The sequence below is a fragment of the Oreochromis niloticus genome, linkage group LG3, assembly GCF_001858045.2.
Source record: "Oreochromis niloticus isolate F11D_XX linkage group LG3, O_niloticus_UMD_NMBU, whole genome shotgun sequence".
Classification (NCBI taxonomy): Eukaryota; Metazoa; Chordata; class Actinopteri; order Cichliformes; family Cichlidae; genus Oreochromis; species Oreochromis niloticus.
This window is the reverse complement of record NC_031967.2, coordinates 67,843,880-67,865,157: the sequence shown is the minus strand read 5'-3', so window position 1 is coordinate 67,865,157 and position 21,278 is coordinate 67,843,880. Positions and strand designations below refer to the sequence as shown.

General features: G+C 39.0%; 1 long non-coding RNA gene across 1 annotated transcript; it reads left to right on the top strand.

The window, feature by feature from the left end:
• Positions 1–6,185: 6,185 nt before the first annotated feature.
• On the top strand, positions 6,186–8,722 carry LOC102081687 (uncharacterized). Its single transcript, XR_001223518.3, has 4 exons — positions 6,186–6,248; positions 6,326–6,478; positions 6,592–7,129; positions 7,215–8,722. It is a non-coding gene; the product is annotated as an uncharacterized LOC102081687 (long non-coding RNA).
• The last annotated feature ends 12,556 nt before the right edge of the window (positions 8,723–21,278 follow it).

Here is a 21,278-nt window from a genome sequence, read left to right as displayed (position 1 = left end):
TTCAGAGAAAATATTACGCGTTTCGTACTGAGGTGAAAAGGAACACAGTTTGTCCCGGACTTCAGCTACAATGAAAAAGACACAAAGCTGAAGCTGCACAGCTGCCTCTTCTTCTCTCATTCTCTCCTGTTTCTACTTCAATCACAAAACTGATCAATGATCAGCTGATCGGCTTTTCTCTCTTGTTTATTTATCGCCCACTTTGCGCCAGAAAGAGGAAACCAGCGGATGTCGCGTTAAACAACAGCAGCACGTTTAAGCTTGATCAGCTGTTGTTAGAATTTATTTAATATTAATTTCTAGTATCAGCTGATGTTTGCTGGAGCCGCAGCTGTAAAGCTGCTGGTCATGATATCGGTTTGGATATCTGGTGAGAGGGAAACATGCAGATGAAACCAGGAGATGTCCTTACTGAATCATCAGAGCTGAACAGGTGATGGAGAAACAGGTTTACCTTTTAGGTGACATGAATGAGTTGAAGGGAAGTTATGAACTGTTTCTGAGAGACAAATAACACCAGGATCCTTTTCTAAGTAGCTGACAGCTGGTAACTGTGCAGGGGCGGGTCTAGCAAAGTGTTGCCAGGGGCCAGGTAGGGCATTAACAGGGAAAGGGGGGCACAAGGAAATACTTTTCTTTATTATTCTCATTTAAAATGTCTCGCTTTAAAAAAAATAATTATCTGAGTCTTACAACAAACGATTGATAGACTGATACATATATACCATCAGAACAGTGTACATCACTGTCACAACAGTGTTTGTTTTCATTCAAAGGCTTTATGATTTTTCCTATAATGGTGGGCCGATCTCTAGTCAAAATGCCCGGGACGATTGTTTTGTCCCAGTCCAGCTCTGTATGCAGCTCATCTGCAGTCTGGTGTTACCTACATCTTCCTATTCAGAAGGCAGAATTTCCAAGTTCTGAGTACAATCGAAAGTACCATGACTGCAGTTTTTGTGTTGGATGTAAAAAGCAGGCTAGAATCATGGCGGCGGTCAACGACGGTCCAGGCGTGGGATTTCTCTCATGGAAATGTGCACATTATTTTTTCCTTTCTATTGGTAGGTGGCACAGTGCACTTGTGGCAAGTAAGCAAGTTAGAAGACTGGCAATCTCGCTGGGTATCCAGTTACGGAAGCAACACATTAACAAGAGACTTCTGAGTAAAACCAAAGTTACTTTCCCTAGTAACTAGTTACTCTGAAAGTAACGAGTAACTTGAAGTAACTGAGTTACTTTTTTAGAGAAGTAACTAGTAATGTCACTAAGTTACTAATTTAAAGTAACTTACCCAACACTGATAATGAGACACAGACCTTCAAAGTAAAACAGGAAATTTACAGACTATTTTACAAACACAAACCCAGAGACATGAACAGAACACTGGGGGAGGGCACAGGTAGGGAGATAACAGAACCCTAAATACAAGAACCTCAACCCTAGGAACTAAGAAAACAAGAATTAACCCGAAACATAAGATGACACCAATATCAAACGCAAAATAATAATGGATTGCATTTATATAGCGCTTTTAAAGACTGCTGTCTCCCCTGTCGGCTATATCCCCGTGTCCAGCCAGTGTCTATGTCTGCCCTACGTCTCTGTTCCCTCTGTTGCAGTGCATGCGTGGGAGTCTGTCTTTAGTTCAGTCTGTGTCATGTTTCCTATTTTACTTTGGAGGTGCGTGTCTTATGTTAATGTGTTTGGTTTTGCTTCCCCTGTTTCGTTAGGCCTGATTTGCCCCAGCTGTGTTTCCCTCCTGTTGCCCATTCCCTAATTGCTCCCTCTATGTATTTAAGCCCTGTGTTTCAGTTTGTCATTGTTGTGAGCTACCGTTCATTTTGCTGTGTGTTCTGTCTGTATAAGTTTACCTTGGAGTCTTAGTTTTGTTACTTTTTGGAGTTCAGCATTAAAGCTGTATTTAAGCTCACCTTTTGTCTCTGATTGTCTGCACTTTGGGTCCTATTCCTGCCTGCACACAGCCATCACATAACACATACACTGGTGGAGGCACTGGTGGGGCAGACTGACAGAAGCGAGGCTGCCATATCGCGCCATCGGCCCCTCTGGCCAACACCATTAGGCGGTAGGTGAAGTGTCTTGCCCAAGGACACAACAACCGAGACTGTCTGAGCAGGGCCTTGAACTGGCAGCCTTCCGATTACAAGACAAACTGCCAACTCTTGAGCCACGATCGCCTCAAATGCTGGGTCTAACGGCCCTGGACCATAGCAGGTAGTGCCAAAAGTATTTGCTCATCTGTCTTTACATGCATATGAACTACAAGGCCATCCCATTCTTAAGCCGTAGCATTTAATGAGATGTGAGACTGAGCTATAACAGCTTTAACTCTTTTGGGTAGGTTTTTTTTTTTTTTAAGGAGTGTGTTAGAAGGAAAATTTTCACTCCTTCTAGAATCAGATTTGTGAGGTCAGACACATTGGGTGAGAAGACCTGGCTTGTCGTCTCCACTCTAAATCACCCCAAAGGTGCTCTCTTGGGATGAGGTCAAGACTCAACTGTGCATAGGGTGAGTATATTTTGATTTCCAAAAAAAAGGACCAGTCATGAAGAATTTTAATAATCCTGCTTGCTTAAAGAAAAATTTTAATATATTTAAATGATGCCTTCTCTGTGCGTGTCATGAATCCATGGACTCAGTGATTTTGTGTTTATTATTATTATTATTATTATTATTATTGACTGTTTGGGATGGTTTGTGTTTTGGATGCTGGGTTTCTGGGTTGGTGCTCCCTCTGTTGGTCCCTGGTGTTAGTGTTCCCCTTTCTCGTCAGGTTAATCAGGTCCAGCTGTGTCTCCCACCTGTGTGGGATTTCCCAGTGTCCCTCTGTGTATATACAGTGCGTGTCTGCCTGTGTTCCTTGTCGCATCGTCTGTGTTCCTCTGTGTCTTTCTAAGCGGCCTTCTTCATGTCATCCACTGTGTGGGCTCCCTGCTGTCCTTCCTTCGTGTTCAGGTTTGAGGTAATAAAGTTTAGTTGTTCCAAGTTAGTTTATCTTAAGTTCTGTTTTTCACTTTGTGTTCTGTATTCTTAATAAACCACCCTCTTAGTTATTGCTGCTTTTCAGTCCTCTTTTCCACACATCACACGGCTGCTGCCCCAGCGATGACAGTCAGGTTAATGAATGGTGAAATAAAATGTTGTATAGGCTTTTACAAGTCAATAAGTGCAAAACAATAACTTACAAACCTGTAGAATTAAATAATGTTGTGTTTTTCTGTGTCCATGTAAGCAACAAGATCTCTTGCACCTTTCTTAGACATACAAACGTATGTGCCAGCTCTGCTCCGCCTCCCATTAATGCAGACCAGGATGGTACAAGAGAAATTTCTTTTGCAGTTCATCTGAAAAGATGCATTTGCACTTTGGCATCTTTTGTATGTTGCTGTGCGCTCTATCATGTCTGTGAGCGCAGAACAACCACTTACAAAGCAGCAGCTAGGGGATGATGTCACACATATGGGTCCTTTGTAGGCCTATAGGAAAAATCCCCCCAGACACCCCGGACAGAATGGGGAAAGTGGACATGTCTGGGGAAAAAAGGACGATTCGTTACCCTAACTTTGTAGGCCAGTCAAGGTTTTCACTGCCAAACTCTCTCATCCATGTCTTTATGGACCTTCCTTTATCCACTATGCACAGTCATGGTGGAACAGAAAGGGACTGTTCCCACAAACTTGGGAGCATTGTCCAATTGTCCAAATTGTCCAAAATATCTTGGTATTTTGAAGTATTAAGATGCCCTTTTACTGGATTTTACATTTTACAGGTCCAAGCCCAACTCCCCGCAGGGTCAGCGGATGCTTATTTTACATGGCCTAAAACTTTGTGGCAGAGTTGTTGTGATTCCCAATTGCTTCCTGTTAGTGGTTTTATAACAAACAGTTTACTATGCAATATTTATTAGTGAGGAAATTTTATGATTGGACTCTTATCATGATACCACTGGAATTCACTGAGCTCCTGAGAGTGACCAGTTCTTTCACATATGTTTGTAGAAGCAGTCTGGATGCCTAGGTGCTTGATTTTCTACACCCATGGCCATGGAAGTAATTAGAATACCTGAATTTCAATGACTTGCATGAGTGAATGCTTTCTATCCTAGCATAGTGTAGATAAATGGTGAGGACATCACAGCAGAGAGCAAGTCAGGATGGGGGACTGGGAGGGGCTTAAACTTAAGCTGCTGAAAGTTTCAGTACCATTACTGAGAAAAAACAATGGAGGAAACACCTCTGCTGCCACTGCTCTGTAAGCAAAATATGTTTCTTTAACTGTGATGACTTAAAATTACCTTAAAAATCTTACCAGAGAAGTCTACTGCAGATCTGTTGTCTTTTCTAGTTTTCAGTGTACGGAGCTGATCTGGAGTCTTCAGCTCCAAGAATGTTTCTTAGAATGTTTGTGATATTCTCACATTACACTTTCTCCAAACTATGAGATCATTTTAAAACACAAATTTTGAAAAAGTTGATATTATGATAACAAACCAAATAACCGTATATTCAGTGTTTGCTATATATGAAATATGTCTTTGCTAATCTGTTCTGTGGGAACATTATTAGAATTTAAAAATCTTCTCATCCCTATGACTGGTTACAGCAGCAACTTTTTAAATTTACTTCTAACACTTTTACTGTAAAAGTGATGAGCTGAGTCTGGATTAGACTAAAGAAACAAGAGCTGTAAATATTTTGAGAACTATGAAAAGAACATGCAGGGCTGAATAACGCTTGCTGAGCATGCAACGTGTGAAAACTAACTTAGGTGTCACTTCCTGTAGTTCTCGCCTCACTGCTGAGCTGCAATGCACATCAAGGTCAGTAATTTTTCCATTTCAAACTTTTACCCTCTAAAGCACATGTGTCTGTGAAGGTTCTCAGTCATCCAGGTCATCGTAGTCAAAGGAGGTGGCAAATAAAAGTGCCTGGACTTCAGATAAACCACCTGTCATCATCCTCTCCATTCCCTGGAATCCATTACATTCACCCCTGCCTCCAGTTCCAATGGTCCGGCCCGATCGTAAGATAAATAGCTCTACCCCGTTGTATGCTGTCATCTCCCTGCTCCCCATTAACTCTCCCTTTTCTGTTGCAGCCTCCCATGGTTCTGATCATGGCGTTCCCAAATCATTTATCTCCAGGTCACTTCTGTTCTAACATTGAAACAGCGTGTTCCCTTTGGTTATTCCGGGTCGCCTTTAGTTGAGAAATAAAGTTTATTCTGCGCGCATTTCCTGCGTATTGTGTTTGCTTCTGGGTCAAGCTTGCATGTTAGAACTACAGTTCATGACAAATTTAATCTTAACATACGAGAAAAGACCCAGGGAAACTATGTTAACGATAAAAGACAAGAAATAATAATGATAAAATGATAAAAACCAATAAAAACCCTGAAAACCATAAATTTCACACCCGAACCTCAACTCTTGCAGCCCTGTACCAAACAACTCATGGACCGGTACTGGTCCATAGCCTGGGGGTTGGGGACCACTGGTCTAAATGGCATGCACTGTGGTCTCATAAGAAAACTCAGCTTTTTGATATACAGTTTTTCTTGTTCCCAAATACAAATATTTTTGTTCGAAATAACTATTCGGTAATATCTTTTGTCCCCCTTACCAAACAGCTCATCTCACTGTGAGTCCCAGCAGCTCTCAATTCTTTAAAGGAAGCCTTGTGACTTTGCACTGTGAGGAGGATGACGGCTCTGCTCACAGCTCGTTCAGTCTCCGGAGAAACACAAGCAAAAAACTGATGATTCAGTGTGGAGATGACTTTGGAATATGGTCTGTTTCTTCATGTACCATCAGCTACATCTACACGTGGGACAGTGGAGTTTACTGGTGTGAGTCCAAAGAGGGTCCCATCAGTAACATGGTTAACCTGACAGTCACTGGTAAGCTGAGTGTGTGGAGTTAGTGTTGATGAAGCTGTGTGTAAATGGATGAAATGCTGTAGTTTGTCTCTGTGTTGAGGTGGATCAGTGATCCTGCAGAGTCCTGTCCTCCCTGTGATGGAGGGAGATGACGTCACTCTGCTCTGTAAAACAAAGACCACTCCCTCCAACCTCCCAGCTGCTTTCTATAAAGATGGCTCCCTCATCAGGAAGCAGCCTACAGGTCACATGACCATCCAGCATGTTTCCAGGTCTGATGAAGGCCTCTACAAGTGTGACATCAGCGGTCATGGAGAGTCTCCATCCAGCTGGATCACTGTCACAGGTGAGGAGCTTCACTCTGATTTTTTTCCACTCACTTCATCCACATATTCACCTGAACAGGTGGGATTCTCTCTGCAGATAGACCTGCAACTACAGTCCTGCCTACTTCAGGAACTCCAGAAACTTCTCAAACTTCCCTTCATTTTGACTTTACACTCATTCGCTATCTGGTGGTCTTCTGTCCATACTTCATCTCCACTCTCATCATAGTATCTTTATATCAATGTAGAGGTAAAACATTAAAATAATATAGATGCTAATATACATCTAAAATAATAAACACATAATACATAATAAAAAACAATTTAAAACATAAAATACATATTTTCTATCTGAATCTGCAGGAAATGACCCGTCCATCTCTGAACCAATGAGCCAAGGGATTGAATGAAGAGGATGATATTATCACAAAAGAGCATCTATCTAGAGATCCATCCCATCAAGGAGCGGTCAGTGTTTTTCAAAGCAAATAGATATGCTGTGAAAACTACCAGAAAAGGCTGCTGCTTATAAGCAAATTATATGCGGGGTCACTGACCCACTAATAATAATAATTTGCCTCATCACATGAGCCAAGATGTGAAAAAAATGGGTCATGGGTCATTATCAGAGATTTCAGGTGAAGCCACGATGAGACCTTCCCTTCCCTTATTATTTGAACTACTGAGATCATCTGACGCAAGGTGTGAGTGGCCATTGAGGCGCCTGGGAAGGGATCTCAAAACTGCGTTATAGATGGCAGACAGTTGGTGTTGTAGAGATGCTTGTCTCCTCTGGATCTCAGGGAAAGCCAGGTCCAATCCTTTCCCCTCACTCGCCTTCCAAGACGCTCACCAGGCCACTCCACCCTCCCTCCAGAGCCATATGTGCTCCAACTGTCAAGTAAGACACAAATCCAGTAACCCTCACTTCACCAGTCTTCGCTCCCCTCACTTCCTTCCTAACCACACTCTCCCTCTGTTTACAGTTTCACCACGTCAGAGACTTCCTGCCAAGCTTTCTTCCCTCGTGTCAATCTTTACTCTTGTGTTCAGTAAGGCTTATGTGAAATCTTATCACTGCCTCCTGTGGTTGAATCTTCACTTGAGTCCACATTTTACGTACTGGCCTCTGAGGCCTTTTTCACAATCAGCAGCTGGAATTGAGCCATGGAGGGATACTCTTTGAGAAGGGATCTCCTGACAACTAACTTTTCAGTTTCATAAATTCCAAGAGGAGTGAAATTAATGAACATTAATATACATGCGAACTACTCACTCATGTGTGTTGGCCCTACAAGAAAAGATGTTTACGTTTTTCAATTTCATCTCCAGATTTTAAGCATTGACAAATTGTCAATACAACATCCTTCACTTGGTATGTATAATTTGCGTTGTTGTAAATAAAATTTGGGGGTAAGCATACCAGATTGGGGGTTGTATGGCAAAAAAGATATAACTAATATTGAGTATATTAGTTATTCTCTATTTTTAAATGTTTTTCATGAAAGATAAAACATAAACTAGGCTAATCCATACATAACAAGATAAACAAGCATAAAATTCTTAAAAATCTAAAACAGACATGCACATTGATTACCAAACAAATATTCAATATCCACACAACATTTTTGAGTAGTCAGATCTTGAAGGCTTCCTGGGCTTCTGTGTCTTGAAGCGCAGACACATCCTTCTCACAGTACTTTAGTGCAGACAGGTGAGAGTGCAAGGGGGATCAGAGCAGAGGGGGGTGAGGGCTGCAGAAAGTCTTGTGTAGATGTGAGGTGAACAGATTGGAGGTGTGAACAGACTGACTTTCAAATCTGCAGTGGAAGGTGTGAAGCCAGTTGAGGATTTTCCTCAGGGTGGAGGGATGGACTCCTCCAGCTGGTGATGTGGTGCAGGCCTCTCCAAATTGATGCAAGGTGTTTGGTTGAGAAGCTGTTTTTTGTTTTTTGCTTCTCACTGCAATTCATTTCTTTATTGAGTGTCTACTTTTAAGATTACTTGTATTTTTACTAGAGCATATAGTTAGGGCTGGATCAGGTGACCCTGCATCCTCCCTTAGTTATGCTGCAATAAGTGTAGACTTCTGGGGGATTCCCATGATGCACGGAGTGTTTCTTCTTCAGTCACCTTTTTCACTGTGTGTGAGAGCCCCCTTGTGGCGAGAGAGCAAGATTAAGAGAGTAAGCCTGGGATTGCACAGTAGTGCTGCTGTGTTAATTAATGACAGTAAAGCAGGTATAACCTTATTAGAGTTTCCTGTGTGTTCAGACTGACACCCCAAGGTGAACACCACTGATATCTAACCAACACCTATATAGTCCAGAGTGAAACCCAAATTAATACTTTGTCTCCCTCTCTACTCTTTTCTCTCCATCTTTGTTGTTGTTTTTTACCTGATGTGTGTGAAATACTTCAGTCTCCAACCAACAGGGTTGCTTTGTGTTGTTTATATCACTCTGTTCAATAAACTGTTCTTTTCCATTTTGAATGGTTTGATTTTTAATTTGATCTAAAGATAATGAACCTACAAGTGATTAGCTGGATAAAATCGATCAAACCCAACAAGCACTCTAGTGGAGAAGTATGTTAATTCATTATACACATGATCCCACCAGTATGAGTTTGTGATGGAGCACATAACAGACTTTAGCTACTGTGCTATCAAAGTTCCAAGCCAGTGTGTCATTGTGCCAGTTGTGTCCTTCTCCCATATCCTCTTCCAGTATTGCTCCATCCCCAGCCTTGGTGGTGCTTGCCTGACAGGACCTCAAAGTCACGCTTTAAACATATAACTTTGAAATTATTTAGTCAGTTTATGTGCTTAAACAGAATGATGATTTTGTTAAAGAAAAACATCATGTGCCCTTAAAAGGTATACATAAAAAAAACCTAATTTAATTCTTATTTTAAGGCTATTACATTATCAAAAACATTTATTTCTTGGCAGTAATTACCTATTACTGTGTATTTTTTTACTCTGTAATAAAAAATAATCCCATCTATGCTAAGCAGGTGGTAACAAGAGGGATAGAAGTGACACAGCTACAATTTAAATGAATACTCTGCCATCGGCACACTATTAAAATATGTGAATGACAAAATTCAGCCGTTATAAAATTGTTTCTGAGAGAAAAAAACAACAGAAAAGACTAAAAACAGTTACAATGTATGGACTGCAAAGCCTATAGGCTAATTAGTGAAAGAAATCATAATCTAGATATTGTTAACTTTGCTTTGGGAAAGATTATGATAAATAAATGATTGAATTATGAAAATGAATCACTCAAAATATCCTATGGAGTGAACTGGCACAAAACCTAAAGTTAACTGACTAAAATCTTTTAATCAACACAATGACAATAAGGGAACTTCACTAAGATTCATAAATAATCTGATGTTTATCTGAAGACTGTAAAATAAGAATAATGCTTATGGAACTAGTCTAGTTTCATATGTGTAAGAGATGCTGACTTCGGAGGAAATGTCTCTCTTTCCAGTTCTTTGATGAGTCCTGAGCAAACACCTTGTAGTGATTTAGAAGAGCCGACTCCCAACTTTACACAACTTTTTTTAAACGAGTCTTGTTGTGTTGCCACAGTATTTAACTGTCTTCCCACATACATCGCAGACAGAATAATTTCAAACGCAGTTATGATCTGTGAACGCCAAGATTGTGTGTTTTGTGGTCGAATGTTTTGTGCCTCAGGTTTCTCATTGGCTCACACTCTTGAAGATCCGTAGCACGCACATTAATGAGGCGGAAGGTGACTGTAGTTCCTGTTAACTGTGTATTGCAGACTGTCCCGCTAAATGTTGAGTTTACTTTGCTCTGTATGCACCATATTTATGGTTAAAAATAAAAACATAAAAAAATCAATCAAATTAGATATTGCTATTTTCATATGGGAATTGATCCTGCAAGATCAAACTCTGGTAATGGAAGTTTCAATATTTCAGGATCACTGCGCACATCACTACCCCTCAGTCAGTGAGGGAGACAGTAGACAGCGGTGAGGAGGAGAGTGCATCGCAAAAACACATAAATATAACTGAGACCCATAAACAAAGCAGCATCTGGCTGCAGTTTAAAGAAGAAGCAGATACTCACTAAGAGGAGAAACCGAATCAGCCCATCCAAGCGGAGGCATTTGATTTGTGTGTGTGTGTGTCAATCTGCACTGAGAACAAACTGTTTGGCTACTGAGTTTGGTTCTATTTCTGTTCTGGGGATTTGCAGTGTTTTGTTTTTGTGTTAAATTAAAATTAAAAGTTTGATTGAAATATTAAACTAAAGTAAGAATGCCTGCTTATGTAACAGAAAAAATACACAAAATTAGGCAATTACAAGACTTCTTATAAAAACACTAGATGCAAAAGGGTTCATCAACATATAAAGCATACATATTTCCCAAGCATAAAATATGCAAGTACAAAATATGCATGAATAATATGGCAGTGAGGCTCATTACATGGCTACAGATGAAACACCTGCTAAAGAAGAAGGAGCTTAGATGCCCTGTTTGTCACCATAAGATGAAAATGATTTGAATCCGAATTAAAATATTTCAACAAAAACATACTTTTAATCCCAACAAGAAATTAAATTCCAGAAAACAGGTATTCAACCAACATCCTGACCATGCTGTCAGGTAGTGAAGTTAAAATCCAGTTTACTTTAAAGCAATATGTACAGTAATGTGACTAAAATTTTAAGAAGCAACCAGCTTTTTGAATGTTTCTTTGTAAATATTCTGTTTAATTTTATTCTTTTTATTTTCAGTATGCACGTGAATGCTTTGGAAATGCATGGAAAAGGAAGAAATGGTTATTTGGACTGATGGGAATTAAAGACAAAAGGAGAAAGCTCGTGTTAAAACTTGTTGAAAAATGATCAATGCACCACCTTGTTCCTCTGATCAGACAGCATGTTAAGTTGGATAGTACCATTATCAGCGATGGGTGGAGAGCCTACAGGAATGTTTTGACAAACATTACTCTGTTTTTATTTATTTAAGCTGTTTTTTTTATGTTACCATGTTGACTGTAGTTAAATGTTATTTCAAGCACTGATTGGCATTTAGGTCTAAGTGTAATAAATGGTGATGTTTTACATTTAAGATTCACTTTATTATTAGTCGTCAATAGATGGTTTTACACTTTACCCACTATCAAATGGAGCTTTGTTGTATCTATAATTCATTGATAAATTACAATATTAAATGCTTAAAAAAAAAAATGTTTAAAAAAGCGTTTTGGGCTTACAAGGTAGTAACTTAGTCTGAAATGTTTAATAAAGCAACTCTAGATTTGGCTCACTATTTGGCAAAAAACTGGTCAGATTTTTCTTTCTCACCCTTAACTAATGCATAATAAACACTTATTAATGACTCATAAAAAATTTACAGATTAATTAATAACATCTCTATAAACTATTTATTAGCTACTCCCCTTTATAAGGGAGTCTTATTGTAAAGTGGTACCGAAAAAACAAACAAAAAAACGAGAGCAACAAGCCAAGCACAGCAGGAACTGAAACACCAACTGTCCTTCAAACAGAAGCGCCCTCCTTCTTCGTTGCTGTTTTTTTCCCTCCATCCACTGTTTGTCCTTCTGCCAGTAAGAACTGCAGCAAATCATTCAAACAGCACCTGAGACATTCCAACAATATGTTCAGCTGAACATGTTAATTGTGTTTTGACTTATCTTTGGGTTTTGTGCACTTCACAAAAATTAAAACAGCAATGAGGTAACAAAACAACATTACGATTTCTGCCAGTTCATAACCTCCTTGAGTTACTCCATCCTGTGTGTCCTCCTGTCTGAGCTGCAGGTGAGAAACAGGTGTGAGGTGTCAGCTGTCAGGTAGGTGATGAGTGAAGAACAGAACAGAATCCATTTCCTCTTCAAACTGCTGTCAGACATTATCTACTGCACTCTGATCACATCACTCAGACCAGCTGCTTTCTACAAAGTCTCATCAACAACATCTTTAGAAACAAACATCAACAACCAGGAAGCAGCTTCACCTCTGATCACACACACACTCAACTCTACTCACTCACCTGGAGGAACAACACTCAGTGTGATGATGCTGATGGGTTTCAAACCAAGTGTTCCTGTCTCAACGACACCACACTTGTGTTATGTTCCAGTGTCATTAATGATCACATCCTTCAGAATCAAAGACACGTCTCCATCCTTCATCTGTCTGTCCTGCAGATCCACCCGGTTCTTAAAAGATGGATGCTGATGATCTGGTTCAAATCAGCCATCCTTGTACAAAAGCACATATTCTCTCTCCAGGTCAGCTCTGCTCCACTCTACACCTAAGATGATGTTGTTGTTTGGAGCTCGACATGTCAGAGTGACGTCCTGTCCAGACTCAGCTGTGATGTATTTCTGGTCTGAAAAAGGAAACAACACAGAGCACAGAGGTTAAAGGTCAAAGTACAACTGTTCACTTCTCCAGTAAATCCAGCTTATGGGATGGAGGGGCCTCCATCTTCCCTCCAGTCCAGTCTGGACTCACACTCAGCAGCCTGGTACACCTGTTTCTCATTAAGCTACAATTATCTACCAATACTTATGAACAAGTTCAAGCTGCAAACACTCCTCTGTATGAGGATTCCTGCTTCCAGCTTCCCTGCTGGCCCTCCCAGGACTCCCTCCCTGTGAGCAGACTAACCAGTCACCCCTTGCAAGGATGGACTCACTCACTTCCCCAAGTAAGTCAAAATTTCTTCATACTGTTTCCACCACAAATAATTTTAATGGATTAACCTCTGAGGATGTAGGTCAGTTCCTTTCTTCTTGTCCTCAGTTATTGTTGTTACCCATTACTCTGTAGTTATTGATCAAACAGTGCTGTATTTTCATTTTTGGCTCATTTAGCACCCATTGTGCAATAAAACCAAGGAGAAAAAGGACGTTGTCTTAAGTGTGAGCTCATTTAAACTTGCCTTCTCCCCTCATTGCACAACCACTCCCACTGTCACGAAAAAAGAGAGAAAAAACTGTAAAGTTTGCATTTGACACTGTACTGAATTGTGATTACTTAAGATTATGATACGTCAAACAGGAACATTTGCTCATTTGGGGTCCAAAAGCCAGGGTGTCTCTCCTCACCCTGCCTTTTGGATTTTTAACCCAACAGGCAGCTACTGAGTAACATACAGACACAGTGTCAGTGCAGTAACTGGAATGTGCTACACACTCCGCAAGGCTTCATCTACCCATCACTGCCACTGCAGTGTAGAAATAAATGTGTAAAATTACAGAAAACATTCTAATAGTTCTTTACCCAGACTGACCACTTTTATTCATAACTGTCTTTTAAATAAAAACAGAAATTTCTAAAGTGAAAAACTGAAACTTTCTGGCATCTAATTGTTAATTTCTTAAATACTTTGTATAGTATAATGGGCAAATGATTTTTTAGTAGGAAAAGTAGGAAAAAATAAACTTATAAAAACTGTATAAACTCATGAAACTACAGTTAAAAGTCCAAAATGCCTGCTTGTGCTTGTTCGTGGTGAGCAGGAGGTAAGAATGACAAATTATGATTATAAATGGCTCCAAGCGCACATTCAGGCCTGTGAGACTCATGTAGACTCTCAGACACTGAACCATGGCTCTGTGCCACATACACGCATTTCTGCATCTCTGCCATTCAAACACACTTTGTATATTTTATATGATATTCAATACTGAACTGTAAATTTAGCCTTTTTCAAGGAAGCAATTTTTAATAAGTGTTTTCATAAAAGCCTTATTTTTATGCATTTACTACTACTTGGGAAACACACATGGACGAGTCTGAAACGTTTTGTCCTTCGTGATGGAAAATGGCTGAAAATAAAAAGGGCTCCTAATTTTATAAATTCTGCACTCAGCTCTGCAGCCTCCAATATCATTGAAATGCAACTAAATGCTCATTTTACACTTTCACTCGTGTCTTCACTTTTTCCCAACACACTTTAAATCTGACTCAGTCTGTGTACCTGTCCTGTACTACTACACATGGAAACGTCTGACCTCCTTCCTTGTTTTACATAATCATATGATCAGAGTCTGTCTTTGCTTGGGATTGGTCGCATGGTGTGCCCATCAAAATAAAGACCAATCAGCACACACTTCTGATTATAAGCTTATCTACCGTAATATATACCACATTTTGTATTCTGACTATACTGACTGCTGAAACTACAACACATCACATTGGCACACACATTACACTTTTGTCTGTGTCACAGCTGGATTACAGCTATATATTAATAATAGATAATAGATATTTATACTGGTGTGATTTTAATCATTAACCCTATATTATTATATTATATAATTATAATAATTAATACTTTAGAATATCTATTAATATATTATTAAAGAAATAGTCCACACAGACCTCACCGAGCCTCGTGTCTCCTTCACACACACAGACAAACTGAATCAATATGAAAATAATTATTTGTCACATATTATTAATAAATTAACCAGAGTGACACTCAGTTTGTTTTATAACAGTTAAATCTCACCTGCAGAGACAAACATGAAGATGCTGAAACACATTAGAGTCCAGAGTTGTGAGGCAGTTACAGCAGACATGTCCGTGTTCTCGTTTCTGATGATCTGACTCTTAGTTTGTTCTAAATGTCTGAGTCTGAGTTTAAACCTGACTACATCAGATTAAATGTAATTGTACTATGGAGGTGGCAGCATTTAGCTGTAGACTCCATAAAACCACCTTTGTCCAATGAAACCTCAAAGTATTTTAAACTTTTACAGTTCTGAAGGAATCTCTGAAATCCTCAAAGTGATGATCATCATCATGGTACAAAAGAAATAATGAAAAGATTTAAAAAAATGTAAAGAGCAAAAAAAAAAAAAAAAAATTAAAAAAATAAAATAATGAAAAATGTACCTCTGTACTAAACAGCCAGAGAACAAAATAACCTGTATTTCCTTGTCAGCTGTTTTATGTAGATCCACATCTCAGATCTGTGACATCAGCGCCCACAGCATCACCTTAGCAACCACATTCCTCCACCTATCAGATGTGAGTTCACATATTTGACAAACAAATGCCACAAAAACAAAGTCACAGCTGACTCTGAGCCCTCACAGTCAGCTGATCTTTCTGTCAAATAACTTAATGAAACCCTGAAATACAATAAATATTTTCAGGTCCTTGAAGTACACACGGGTGGGGGCTGGAAACCCACTCCACCTGTCACAGTCTGAAGACAGAATGTGGTTTCTGTTCAGTGTGTGAGGATCAGTATGATGTATAATAATGTGAGTAAACCTCAGCAGCTTCATTTTATTGAATTATTTAATATGTATTATAATTTTTTCCCATCTGATGCGAGAACGTAGACAGAAATATGTCAACATGATCATTTAAAATCCAGCTGGGAAAATTTGATGAAAGTTGAAGATCAGTTCAAATGTGACAAAGCGAAACTATGAAATATTAACTTCCTTCCTCTGTGCTGTCAATGAGTGAAGATTAGACAAACTGCCTATGGTCATCAGCTTATCAGTAAATTATTTTGGGTCTTTTTCTTTTATCAGTCTGTGGAAATAAACTTTAATTCAAGGCTGTGGGAAGCAGAAACATTCTAAACAATAGATTTTATTTTTTTTATTTTATTTTAAAAACGACTTACTTCTAACAGTTAAATCTTGCCTGAAGAGACAAACAAAAAGGCACCGACAAACAGAGAATCTGATCAGAATAAAGCAAACATTCCTCTGTTATCTAGTTGTGATAATCTGCTTTGTTCTAAATGTCTGAGTCTGTTGGTATTTTCAGTGAAAAACAGCATCAGAGTTTCATAAACCTGACTAAGATTAAATTCAAGGTTTAAATGAAGTCACTGATTACAATAACAGATCTGTCTTTGAGCAACTCGTTTGACTTTCCCATAAGTGTTGAAGAAAAAGGAAGTGATAACTACATATAAATGTATCGTAAGAGGTGACTGATGGAGGAGGCAGCATTTAGCTGTAGCCTCCATAAAACCACAGCTGTTCTGCAGAACTTTGTCCACCTTTGATTGTCTTTAAGTTGTGTTGGAGCCACAGAGAGCAAATCTTTGTTCTTCATGGAGAACCAGTGAGGCTGTTTGGACTTTCCTATGAAACATCAGTGCAGGAGTCTCTCAGTACATCTGTTTACAGTGAGGACAAAGAAGCAGCAGAAACACACACAGAGAAAACATGTAGAGACAGGCAGCAGCAAATAGTCTGCAGAGAGAGAGAGCATGCAGCGCTGCAGCACTTCCTGGAAATCACATGATTGTAATCAGAGTACAGGAGAGTAAGTGAGTAAACTTCATCTTTTTGATTGTAGTAATTTTGTCATACTGAAAACAATGACTTCAAGTTCCTGTTTTTAAAGGTGGATTTCACACAATACTTCTGCATTTTGGCTCCATTTTTACTTGATTAAGTAATGACAGTTTATTATGTCACGTGTTTGTTATTGATCTCAGGTTGTACCCAGATGTGACATTGTTATCATGAATGTAAAAGACTGAAAGATAGAATTTTAAAATACTTACTGTTGCTCAGATAAGATCTATAACATTCCCAAAGACTCTTCTGATCATCACAATGGGGGGAAAAATTTTCCAAGGTCTGTCCCTGTTTTTATAACAAAGGATGGCAGCAATCAAATGTCTGACTGCCTTGTTCTGAGAGATTAAACAATAAATGCTTGACTCTGTGTGACCCACTGTGACAAAGTGGGTGAGAACACCATTTGTTCATATTCTTAGTTAACATTGTTGTTTTGATTTAACCATATTTCACATGTAATCTGCAATAGGCAACATCTACTATCCCGGGTTTGTTTATGTTTTGCACTTTTACAGATTATATAATATAACATCTTTGTTTAAATCAATTCCTACAAGTTTGTTAAGTTAACATGTTCTTTATTTCAACTGTTAATTTGTATTGCTTAGAACTTACCTTACCTACCTGTCTTCCAGAAACAAAAGGAGGAAATGTAGTTTTACTTCCTGCTTTATAGCTTCTGGGTTCATCTGAGGTCACAGGAAGAGACCTCAGGAGGGGAAGAACGCTTGTAATTTAATAAACTTGATTTTAGAGGGTTTATGAAGAAATAGATTTATTGTTGTAATATGTATTGATTACACCACAGAGTTTATGTTGCCAGTAAAGACTAGCAGTAGAGGTTTGAATATAATCATGTTTATCTTACCTACCTACTGAATGGAATAGTCCAGAGGAGAAATCGTTTGGTTAAGTGGACTATTTAAGCAGAACTCAGGTGTTTGAGGAAAAAGGTTCAGGTCAGTGTAGCTGTGTGCAGTTTGACCTTAATTTCTGTTGATTTAAGTTTAGTTATGTTCATTTGAACTGAGTTATTTATAGAGTTGAGTTTCTTATTTATTTTTTGTAAATATTGTTTGGGGCACCAAATGGTGAATAAATCACTTGCTACACTGGACAGCATCAGTCTCCTGCACTTCTTTGACCACTTAAGTCAAGTCCTACCACACCCACCCTTATCTTTCATGAGTCTTCTTCCCCTTTTCCAACTGAGGGCCACCTCCCTCATGACCCTTAATTGAAAAAGTGCAAACCATCGGGGGGAGGCCCCAGGGTAGACCTAGGACATGCTGGAGAGATTACGTCTCTTGGCTGGCCTGGGAATGCCTTGGTGTTCCCCTGGACAAACTGGAGGAGGTGGCTGGGGAGAGAGATATGTCTGGGCTTCTGGATCAGTGGATGGATGGATGGAAAATTAGATCTGGGAAAAACTCTCTTTTAACAGGATTAAAAACAGGAGCAGGTTTAAGGTATCTGCTGTGACTGGTTGGTGGTGAGGAGAGGGAGACAGGATAAAGACAGTCGTGGTTAGTGTTTGATGGGTGGTTGGAATCAGAATTGCATTCCTGTGTTTCAAACTGTTGTTCTAATACAGGGGTGCCCAATCCCTGCACTGCAGGGATGCATCTAAAAACTGCAGTTTTTAGATGCATCCTTGGTCTGACATTTTCCTGCAACAGGAAGAGGAGAGACAGGAAATATGTCAACATGACTGAGATAGCAGCACAGACAGAAAGAAAGCGGTCAGAGAAGAGCAAAGAGGAACCATGAAGTGTTCACCTTGTTTCTCTGTGCAGGCACTGAGTGAACACAAGAAAAGAAACAATTTGTGGTCATCAGGAATTATTCTGGAAAACTAACAGAGTGGAGCAGGAAGTGTTTTGAAGTTATTGTATTCCTCTGCAGTGAAAAGTGCAGCAAATGCAACTGAATATATTCTACATCACTGAAAGAAAGATACAAATATAAATATGGAAAACATTCAGTAGACTGTCAAAAAAAACAACAACAAAAACAGAAGCGACCATATATGTACGACAGTGCTCAGTAATCAGCTGATGCTAGCAGCTTGGTTATCAACACATGCAACCATTAGGCCACCTTTAACACTATGATAATGAATTGAATAATGATAAAATAAATAAACAAAACAAAAGGATTGAGAACAGGAGCCTGCAGTGAGTCCATAATGCTTCTTGGCACAGCAAAGCATTCAGACCATCTATATATAAAACTGCGGGACAAAAAAGGCTCATCCACAGACTGTATGAGAGCATCACACAGATGCAGATACCTGATAATCAGTGCTCAATAACATCCTAATCAAATCCCAGGGTTTCTCTCACCAAAACTGATGAATTATATATTGTAGATCTTCTTTTAAAAGTCACAGAAAGCAGGTTTGAGACCCTTAACGAGAGAGAATTATCACTCTAAACACTGTGACTGACTTAGATTCAGAGACAGGGATAATAAATATGACCACATTTTCTGTCTCAGACTTTTTGGACCAACAACAAATATTTCTGTCTTGTCTCTTTTCAGTTCCAAAATGTTTTTTGACAACCAGCTCATTAGTTTGTGAACAGACGCTGTATCATCAGAGGAAGTTTTAATAGGAAACCCTCTCAGACTCATCAAGTGACTCCACTGACTAGCCCATCAGTAGCGTGCAGTCTGTAGATGTCACATTGTCTTATTGCCTCAAATTGCTTGGAAACCCGGCCAAATAGGAACTTAAAAAATTTAACCGGTACCAGGTATTACCTTCTCGTGCAGGTAAAAAAGACCTGAGTTGGTACTAGTGGAGCTATAATATTTATTTATTTATTGTTTCACACATGGTACAGCAGTAATTCATTTCCTATACACAACCTTCCTTTCAATTAAAGTAACACTGTTTCCATGCATGAAAAGGAGCAGGAAGAAGAATAGATTCTCACTGACACCTGCCCCCTATCTGTGATGATACAAGTAGGCAACCAAAGTTACACTCTGACAATATTCTGCACATAACAAAACAAAACAAACAGAACAATATACTCAACAATGAGCAATACCACTAAATATTAAACTAAAAGGATACTTTTTTTCTACAATTAAATTCTGTTGTTTTCAACATCTTCATATTGGTTTATCATTTTATTCTTATAGCAGATTTTAAATTGAGAAACATTTGTACAACACTTAAGATGATCATTGAGAGAATTCCAGTTTCTTATGCCCTTGACTGTTGGAAACCGATGCTTAAAATAAAACTTCCTTCTGCCGTCCCCATTTTCTGAACACAATACAAATAAACTTACATACCAAGGACTAAATGGATTCAACATGTTTTCTATGCTTTTATGTTCTTTCTAACTAACACTCACACTCAGATGGTTGCATCGGAGAGCAGCTTGGGGTTAGTCCTTTGCCCAAGGATGTTTGGCATGCAGACTGGGGGAGTCAAGGGTCAAACCACCAACCTTCCAATCAGCAGATGACCTGCTCTACCTCCTGAGCTACAGCCAACCCCTGGTTAAATATGTCTGCTAATTGAAACATAAACATTTCTGCAGCATTAGTGCAGATAAGAGGACAGCCCATCAATAACCTAAGATGTTAAACCAACTAAGTCATGAAGCTGTTGAATTAAAATGTAATGATCAATATGTTGAAGGCAGCACTGAAATCAAGGACTAGAATGTGATGTCCTTACTTTGGCCTTCAGTACTACCTTGAGGAACTGTTAGTTTTTCAGTTGTTATTTCTGTTTATTGCTTTCTGCTTCTTCAGTCAGGTCTCTGCAGAAGGTCATCGAGTATTCCTCGTGCCCTTTACCCCAGAAACCTTTATGCAACCTTCTGGGTGATCCTCAGAATTGTTGAGATGTAAAATTATGTTTGCAACCTCTGAAAATCCTCAAGATCACCACAAAGATGTTTGTGGATAGGGTTACACACAGCAAACCCAGCAACCCCTCTAAAAGCAAATGGCTTCCTTTTATACGCTACCATTTAGGTGAGCGTCTGGAATAGCCCAAGTCTGGGGGTCAGCAAACCAAATGACAACATAAACCTCCCCATGAGAAAACATCCAACCCCAATATAACACATCATAGACATAATTAGATTTATAACAAGTCCTATAAATAACTCAATAACCTATAAACTTCAACCACTTCTATACCCATTAAAACACCTTAACCACACTCCCCTAGCCTGGCACATTGGTTTGCTCCAGGAGCTCATAAGCAGGTGATTGAGCTGCTTTGACTCTTTTGCACCACATCCTGCAAAAGAAGCAACCAGGAAAGGTGAGAACTGTTAACACTTCTCTCTTTACATATACAAAGAATTTAGGTTACAGACAAATGATTAAATGTGAACAGCTCTAACTGCTTCTTTTCCTGACACAGGTAGGATGGCCCCTGTCTCTTCACCTTTCACAAACAGTCACTTAAATACTAACTCAAATAAACCTAATAAAGAATCCCAAACCACAAATGTATGTTTTTCTTTATTATATAGTTTTTTATTAATTAATAATTAATTAATTTAATTCCCAATCAGTCAGTCAATTAATAAACATACAATTAATTGTAATGGAACTCCTGGTCTCCATTACAATTACCATGTGTTTAAAATGCAACCTAATCCTAACCCCACCTCTAAGTGGTGTTGAATTCTCCCAATTCTTTA